The sequence below is a fragment of the Artemia franciscana genome, chromosome 15 (genome assembly GCF_032884065.1).
Source record: "Artemia franciscana chromosome 15, ASM3288406v1, whole genome shotgun sequence".
NCBI lineage: Eukaryota > Metazoa > Arthropoda > Branchiopoda > Anostraca > Artemiidae > Artemia > Artemia franciscana.
In genome coordinates this window covers 34720710-34730029 of record NC_088877.1, presented here as the reverse complement: position 1 = coordinate 34730029, position 9320 = coordinate 34720710, and the positions used below count along the sequence as shown (strand labels likewise).

The window sequence follows — 9320 nt, the reverse complement described above, 5'->3', positions numbered from 1 at the left end:
CCATCAGATGGTCGAATCTAGGAAAACGACTTTATCAAGTCAGTTTGTGCAGTTCCCTGACACACCTACCAATTTTCATCGTCCTAGCACGTCCAGAAGCACCAAACTCGCCAAATCCCTGAACCTGTCCCCCCAACTCCCCCAAAGAGAGCGAATCCAGTATGGTCACGTCAATCACATATCAAGGACCTTTGCTTATTCTATCCACCAAGCCTCATCCCGGTTCCTCCACTCCAAGTGTTTTCCTAGATTTCCCCCTCCAACTCTCCCCAATGTCAAAAGATCTGGTCGGGAGTTGAAATAAGAGCTCTGAGACACGAATTCCTTCTAAATATCAAATTTCAGTGACTCCCCCCCCCCCCCCAATGTCACAGGATTTGGTCGGAATTTAAAATTAGAGCTTTAAAGCACATGATCCTTCTAAGTATCAAATTTCATTAGGATCTAGTCACCCTTTCGTAAGTTACAAATACCTCAATTTTCAAAATTACCCCCCCCCCCTCCCCAAAACTCCACCAAAAAGAACAGATCTGGTCGGTTATGTCAGTCACGTATCTTAGATAGGTTTTTATTCTTCCCATCGAGTTTCATACTGATCTCTCCGCTTTAAGTATTTTCCAAGATTTCCGGTCCCCCCCACAGCCCCCCCCCCCAATGATGCTGGATCCGGTTGAGATTTAAACTAAGAGATCTGAGTTACGAGGTTCTTCTAAATATGAAGTTTCATGAAGATCCAATCACTTTTTCGTAAGTTAAAAATACATCATTTTTTCTAATTTTTCAGAATTAACCCCCCCCCCCAATAGAGCGAATCTGTTACAATTATGTAAATCACGTATCTAAGACTTCTGCTTATTTTCCCACCAAGTTTCATCTCGATCCCTCCAATCTAGGGGTTTTCCGTGATTTTAGGTTCCCCCGCCCCAAACTCACCCCAATGTCACCAGATCTGGTCGGTATTTAAAATAAGAGCTTCGAGACACGATATCCTTCTAAATATCAAGTTTCATTGAGATCCGATCAAACGTTCGTAAGTTAAAAATACCTCATTTTTTCTAAATTTTTTTTAATTACCCCCCCCCCCCCAACTACCCCAAAGAGAGCGGATCCGTTCCAGTTACATCAATCATGCACCTAGTACTTGTGCTTATTTTTCCCACCACGTTTCATCCCGATCCCTCCACTCTAAGTGTTTTCCAAGATTTTAGGTGTCCCCCTCCCAACTCCCCACCCCATTTAACCAGATCCGGTTGGAACTTAAAATAAGAGCTCTGAGACACGATATCTTTCCAAACATCAAATTTTATTCAGATCTGATCAACTGTTGGTAAGTTCAAAATACCTCAATTTTTCTATTTTTTTCAGAATTAACGGGGCCCCTAACCCCAACCCCCAGACGATCAAAACGGGAGAAGGACTATTTCTAATATAATCTGGTCCGGTCCCTGATACGCCTGTCAAATTTCATCGTCCTAGCTCACCTGGAAGTGCCTAAAGTAGCAAAACCGGGACCGGCAGACAGACCGACAGAATTTATAATTGCTATATGTCAATTGGTTAATACCAAGTGCCATAAAAATGTAACTGAAAATCTAAAACACATGAAAAAAATATATATATACATACATAAATATATAGAAAAGCTAAAATACATATTTATATTCATTTATTGCATATTACAAATATACACAAGAAAATATGCACACAAATATACCCCAAAACAAGGGTAACTACCTTACTATTTCCAAATCTGTCCAGTATAAGTAATAAAAAAAATTGTTATATTATAATAATAGACCTTAATTCCTTGCACCGGGCGGGATTGAACCTAAGATCTCTCGGACACGAAGAACCAAAGCCCTCCACTACTCCGGCACAAGGTAATAAATAATTTTATTTTGGGACATGATGAAATAAACTAGTTGTAAAAATAGTGTAAACAGGTATGTTCTTGCTATTGTATTGCCTACAGTTATCACGGCTCGTGATTTTCACTTTTCACCTTTATAACGACATTAAGCCAGCAAAACGAAGCGGGGCTATCCAGAAATTACAGTAGATTTGCAGTTTACGACACAATTTAGCTAGGATAAAACTGCATACCTCTCTTGATTTCATAGTTCAATAATTGTTCCAGGGACAAATTCCATCTTATTCCTTAATAGGGCCCCAAAGGTAAAACGGTACATAGTTGCCTATAAAAATTATGTTAAAAAAAATATCTAGTGAAAAAAAAAATATAATTTGCAGCAGATTCAGGAAAGGTAATTATTATTTTCCTTAGACTTAATAATAAAACATTATGAAGAAAAAACATTCCAGAACTCTATCGAAAGAGCCCGAAACCACATAAATATGGCACGACAACAAAACTGACGTCATTATTGAAAGGTTTCAAGCTCTTTTTAATCTTTTTGCAAATTCCCATTCAAAATAGCATTTTCCTATTAAGACTAAGGAGAGTAAATGATTACCTTTCCTTAATCAGCCGCAAACTGGCAATTATTCCTCACAAGTCAGTTTATTTAGAAACATACTTTTAAACTTTTTGGGACTACGGGCTGTTTTGAGTCCTCTTAGCCATTTCAGCCTGGGCATAATTTACTATGAGGAAGAGAGGGTTAACTACCACCCTCTGACCTCAGTTTGCCCCTCCTCCAGACCCCAGTTTGCCTCCTCCCCGGCTGAAATTTATTTGCTCCAAAGATCTTGTCAAAACTAAGATAAGCCCGGATAGTTCAAGCATTCACAGAAAAGGGTCAGTTTTCTCTAGTATATCTTTAGCTTTTTGTGGCTATATGGCTAATTGTTTTTCAGTTTTCAAGTCATTTTCACTTGATTTGGGAAAATTGGTTCCAACTTCACCCCCCCCCCCCCAAGGATTTTGACAAAATTACGGTGCTACCTTTAAGGGCTCAAAACGGAATTTGTCCCATGAGCGAATATTGTACTATGAAACAGCAGAGAAAATGGCATAAAGTGGAATCCCAGATTGAAAAAAGGGGTTATAGAGAAACTATTTAAGAAGGGTAGAACTGCTGATTGTAACAACTGGCGAGGAATCACTCTACAGTCTGCAGGAAGCAAAGTCCTCTGTCAAGTACTTTTGAATCGCAAGCACACGAAATTTGACGACATACTCAAAGATGAACAGCATGCTTTCCGACCAAGCAGGTTATATGCTGAATCCAGCTTTAATCAAACAAAAGGATAAAATCCAACTTTAATCCAACAAATGGATAAAATCCAACTTTAATCTAACAAAAGGATAAGATCCAGCTTTAATTCAACAAAAGGATAAAATCCAACTTTTAATCCGACAAAAGGATAAAATCCGACTTTAATCCAACAAAAGGATAAAAACCAACTTTAATCCAGCAAAAGGATAAAATCAAACAAAAGCAAAAAATTCACTTTAATCTAACAAAAGGAGAAAATTCAACTTTCGTCCAATTTGTCTTTCAATTTCCTCTAGAGAACAGCAAAAACCACAAAAGTTTCAGCTTTACATCTCTTACAAAGAACAATAATAACTATGGAGGATCAACATTCAGGAGTAGCCTACGTAAAATTCCTGCATGTACATAACATATGTTGACGTCGCTTATAGGTGTAACTTATAAATCGTTGCTGTCACATTTAAAACACCTTTTTGAAACATCCTCATTTCTGAAATAATGAATGAATGAATGAATGAATGACTGTATTTAAAGCCATTATTCAGGCCGTATACATACATATATAACAACAAACAAACTAAATTATGTAACAATCGACTTTCGAATAACAAGACCCTTCCGGACAAAATTTGCCACGGCTACTATATTTATTTTCGACGTCGACTTCAAAGTTTCAAGAAGGGGCTCACAACCACCCACCCCAAGAAAGCTCGCTCTTAGCTCATTTAGCCCCAGACACCTGAAAAGAAAATGGTCTAGCCCATCAAGATCACCGCAAATTGGGCAAGTATACCGCATTTCCGGGTGACACCTATTTTTCCAAATGCCGTGAAGAGGGAGACACTTTGCTCGCACCTGCATCCATGACCTCAGGGATTATTTTGGAATCCCTAATTTAAAATATAGCTCTTCGCCATAATTTTCTTTCACCTTATAGTAAGAACTTAAGCTTTCCGACTGGCTAAGGTCATTCCACCATTTCTGAATTTCTTGGTCTTCCAGCCTTGTTTGGATCTCTGACAGAAAGGCTTTTTGATCCGAGATTGGACCCTCTCCTCCATTCCATGCATACGATAGACCTGTGCTGTCCAGTAGTTTTTTGACATGGAAGGGCCATGACGATTTTTGTCCCAAGGTAAGTAATTCATCATACGCTGCTCTGATGAGTCTTAAGGAGGGACATTGCAGCATTTTCAGCCAAAACTTAATTAATTGGATCTGTCTATGTTTTCTCATGGAGAAAAGTCCCAAATTTCCCTTGATGACAAGTGTGTGAATAATTACTAAAAGCCATTGCTACGCCATTTTGAAAGGGAGGGTTATTCAGGAAATCCCTATTCAGTTCCAAATTGATCATTCTGATCTACATTATTCTACTGATTCTTCCTTTGAGAAAATTTCACAGTTTTGAGAATCAAGGATTACAGGAATTATAAGAAGAATTATAGGATTTTGAAAATTAAGAGCTAATGATTAAGAATAACAATTTTGAGAATCTCAGAAATTTTAAAATGTCAGATACAATCTCCAGGCATGACAGTTATGAAATATTGCCCATCTCAACAATATTTGTCACGACACAGTAACAATCACACAGGCGGTTGGGCGGGGGGGGGAGGGGCAATTACCCCGAGCGCAGGAATTTTAAAGGTGAAAAATTTTCAAATAAAGGATCTAAAGGGTCCTGTGGTGGCGCAGTGGATTTGACCTTAGCTTGGTAATACGGGACCCAGAGATCGAATCATACTGCAGGAATGCACTGCAGGGACCTTAGTAGTAAAAAAACGTCGTTAATTCTTAAATAAGGATCTAAAGGTTATAACAATTTTGTGATTTTTGAAATTTTGTTCTTATTAAAATGAAGAAGGCGTAAATAAACTGAAATAATTAATAAAATAAAAAAATATAAATAACAATTATAAAAATTAATGATAATTAAATATTGAAAATATATAAATAATAAATTAAGAAATAATTAAAAAACAAACTAGTAATTAATTAATAAATGGAGAATAATATTGTTAACAAATGTTTTTTTAATGTTGCTTGAAAATTCATTGTGAGGCTGTGGGGGGAGGGGGGAGGCTAATCAAGATTTTGCACCAGATCAAAAGAGACTAGAACCATGACTGATCAATCACTCTATCGCAATAATGTGGAATAGGAGCTATATCACTTTGTAGTAACAACATATGACTGCTATATAGTATCTTTAGAAGTGAGCAATAATTGTGTATGTGCGTATTTATTAATGTATTTATTTTTCTCGAAAACAAATCCATATTTTTTCGGTAAAATTGGCATACTAGAATATTCTGGCCTAAAAAAAAACGACCTAGATACGTCAGAAGTTTGAGAAAATTTGTTAAGAGCCTTAATTTTTGAAAAAAAATATTTATGTGAGTGACGGAATTTTTTTACATCAGTATTGCAATGACGTCGTCAAACTTTTCACACCTGGGTGGAAAAATTTAAGATTTTCAAGCATGGAAAAGAATACATTAAATTGGTTAAAGAGCAAAAAACAGACATTTGGAAAAATATTTCAATATATTTTGACAAGGGATTACAACAATTCGAAAAAACAAAAGTTTGAAGCTTAGTAAAGATCTGACTTGATTCAATAATCAAATATCTTTGAAAAGACATTAAATTGGATAAAGAGCCAAAAATATTTGTATATATTTTAACAGGAAATTACAACAATCCAAAAACATTAAAATACCAAAATGGCACTTGTGACGAGGCAAGAAGAGTTAAGACCCAAAAGCTCATATGGTATGAGCTCTAGCAAAAGTCTTAGCAAAATTCTAACAAAATTCGAATCAATAGATTGATTTAAAAGGAAAATCAGAGGCTTAATGCCAGTCAGGATTTAAAATAAGACCTCTGAGTCACGATGCCCTTCTAAATATCAAAATTTATTCAGATCCGATCACCCACTCGTAAGTTACAAATACCTATTTTTTCTAATTTTTCCTCTCCCTTTAATTCCCCCCCCCCCCCATCAGATGGTCGAATCTAGGAAAACGACTTTATCAAGTCAGTTTGTGCAGTTCCCTGACACACCTACCAATTTTCATCGTCCTAGCACGTCCAGAAGCACCAAACTCGCCAAATCCCTTAACCTGTCCCCCCAACTCCCCCAAAGAGAGCGAATCCAGTACGGTCACGTCAATCACGTATCAAGGACATTTGCTTATTCTATCCACCAAGCTTCATCCCGGTTCCTCCACTCCAAGTGCTTTCCTAGATTTCCCCCTCCAACTCTCCCCAATGTCAAAAGATCTGGTCGGGAGTTGAAATAAGAGCTCTGAGACACGAATTCCTTCTAAATATCAAATTTCAGTAAACCCCCCCCCCCCCCAATGTCACAGGATTTGGTCGGAATTTAAAATTAGAGCTTTAAAGCACATGATCCTTCTAAATATCAAATTTCATTAGGATCTAGTCAACCTTTCGTAAGTTAAAAATACCTCAATTTTCAAAATTACCCCCCCCCTCCCCAAAACTCCACCAAAAAGAACAGATCTGGTCGGTTATGTCAGTCACGTATCTTAGACAGGTTTTTATTCTTCCCATCGAGTTTCATCCTGATCTCTCCGCTTTAAGTATTTTCTAAGATTTCCGGTCCCCCCCCCCCACTGCCCTCCCCCCAATGACGCTGGATCCAGTTGAGATTTAAACTAAGAAATCTGAGTTACGAGGTTCTTCTAAATATGAAGTTTCATGGAGATCCAATCACTCCTTCGTAAGTTAAAAATACATCTTTTTTCTAATTTTTCATAATTAACCCCCCCCCCCCCAATAGAGCGAATCTGTTACAATTATGTAAATAACGTATCGAAGACTTCTGCTTATTTTCCCACCAAGTTTGATCTCGATCCCTCCAATCAAGGGGTTTTCCGTGATTTTAGGTTCCCCCGCCCCAAACTCACCCCAATGTCACCAGATCTGGTAGGGATTTAAAATAAGAGCTTCGAGACACGATATCCTTCTAAATATCAAGTTTCATTGAGATCCGATCAAACGTTCGTAAGTTAAAAATACCTCATTTTTTCTAAAAAATTTTTTTAATTAATCCCCCCCCCAACTACCCCAAAGAGAGCAGATCCGTTCCAGTTACATCAATCATGCAATTGGATCTGTCTATGTTTTCTCATGGAGAAAAGTCCCAAATTTCCCTTGATGACAAGTGTGTGAATAATTACTAAAAGCCATTGCTACGCCATTTTGAAAGGGAGGGTTATTCAGGAAATCCCTATTCAGTTCCAAATTGATCATTCTGATCTACATTATTCTACTGATTCTTCCTTTGAGAAGATTTCACAGTTTTGAGAATCAAGGATTACAGGAATTATAAGAAGAATTATAGGATAATGAAAATTAAGAGCTAATGATTAAGAATAACAATTTTAAGAATCTCAGAAATTTTAAAATGTCAGATACAATCTCCAGGCATGACAGTTATGAAATATTGACCACCTCAACAATATTTGTAACGACACAGTAACAATCACACAGGCGGTTGGGCGGGGGGGGAGGGGCAATTACCCCGGGCGCAGGAATTTTAAAGGTGAAAAATTTTCAAATAAAGGATCTAAAGGGTCCTGTGGTGGCGCAGTGGATTTGACCTTAGCTTGGTAATACGGGACCCAGAGATCGAATCACACTGCAGGAATGCACTGCAGGGACCTTAGTAGTCAAGAAACGTCGTTAATTCTTAAATAAGGATCTAAAGGTTATAACAATTTTGTGATTTTTGAAATTTTGTTATTATTAAAATAAAGAAGAAGGCGTAAATAAACTAAAATAATTAATAAAATAAAAAAAATATAAATAACAATTATAAAATTAATGATAATTAAATATTAAAAAATTATATAAATAATAAATTAAGAAAAAATTAAAAAACAAAACTAGTAACTAATTAATAAATGGAGAATAATGTTGTTAACAAATGTTTTTTTAATGTTGCTTGAAAATTCATTGTGAGGCTGTGGGGGGAGGGGGGAGGCTAATCAAGATTTTGCACCAGATCAAAAGAGACTAGAACACGACTGATCAATCACTCTATCGCAATAATGTGGAATAGGAGCTATATCACTTTGTAGTAACAACAAATGACTACTATATACTATCTTTAGAAGTGAGCAATAATTGTGTATGTGCGTATTTATTAATGTATTTATTTTCTCGAATACAGATCCATATTTTTTCGGTAAAATTGGCATACTAGAATATTCTGGGCCTAAAAAAAACGATCTAGATACGTCAGAAGTTTGAGAAAATTTGTTAAGAGCCTTAATTTTTGAAAAAAAAAATATTTATGTGAGTGACGGAATTTTTTTAACATCAGTATTGCAATGACGGTCGTCAAACTTTTCACACCTGGGTGGAAAAATTTAAGATTTTCAAGCATGGAAAAGAATACATTAAATTGGTTAAAGAGCAAAAAACAGACATTTTGAAAAATATTTCAATATATTTTGACAAGGGATTACAACAATTCGAAAAAACAAAAGTTTGAAGCTTAGTAGAGATCTGACCTTGATTCAATAATCAAATATCTTTGAAAACACATTTAATTGGATAAAGAGCCAAAAACATTTGTATATATTTTAACAGGAAATTACAAAAATCCAAAAACATTAAAATACCAAAATGGCACTTGTGACGAGGCAGAAGAGTTAAGAGCCAAGAGCTCATATGGTATGAGCTGTAGCAAAATTCTTAGCAAAATTCTAACAAAATTCGAATCAATAGATTGATTTAAAAGGAAAATCAGAGGCTTAATGCCAGTCAGGATTTAAAATAAGAGCTCTGAGTCACGATGCCCTTCTAAATATCAAAATTTATTCAGATCCGATCACCCACCTCGTAAGTAACAAATACCTATTTTTCTAATTTTTCCTCTCCCTTTAACCCCCCCCCCCAATCAGATGGTCGAATCTAGGAAAACGACTTTATCAAGTCAGTTTGTGCAGTTCCCTGACACACCTACCAATTTTCATCGTCCTAGCACGTCCAGAAGCACCAAACTCGCCAAATCCTGAGCCTGTCCCCCCAACTCCCCCAAAGAGAACGAATCCAGTACGGTCACGTCAATCACGTATCAAGGACATTTGCTTATTCTATCCA

General features: G+C 36.5%; 1 protein-coding gene across 3 annotated transcripts in view; it reads right to left on the bottom strand.

The window, feature by feature from the left end:
- The window catches only part of LOC136036398 (transcription initiation factor TFIID subunit 1-like), a 129984-nt gene that overhangs the window by 67150 nt on the left and 53514 nt on the right, over positions 1-9320 (bottom strand). The window lies entirely within an intron of this gene.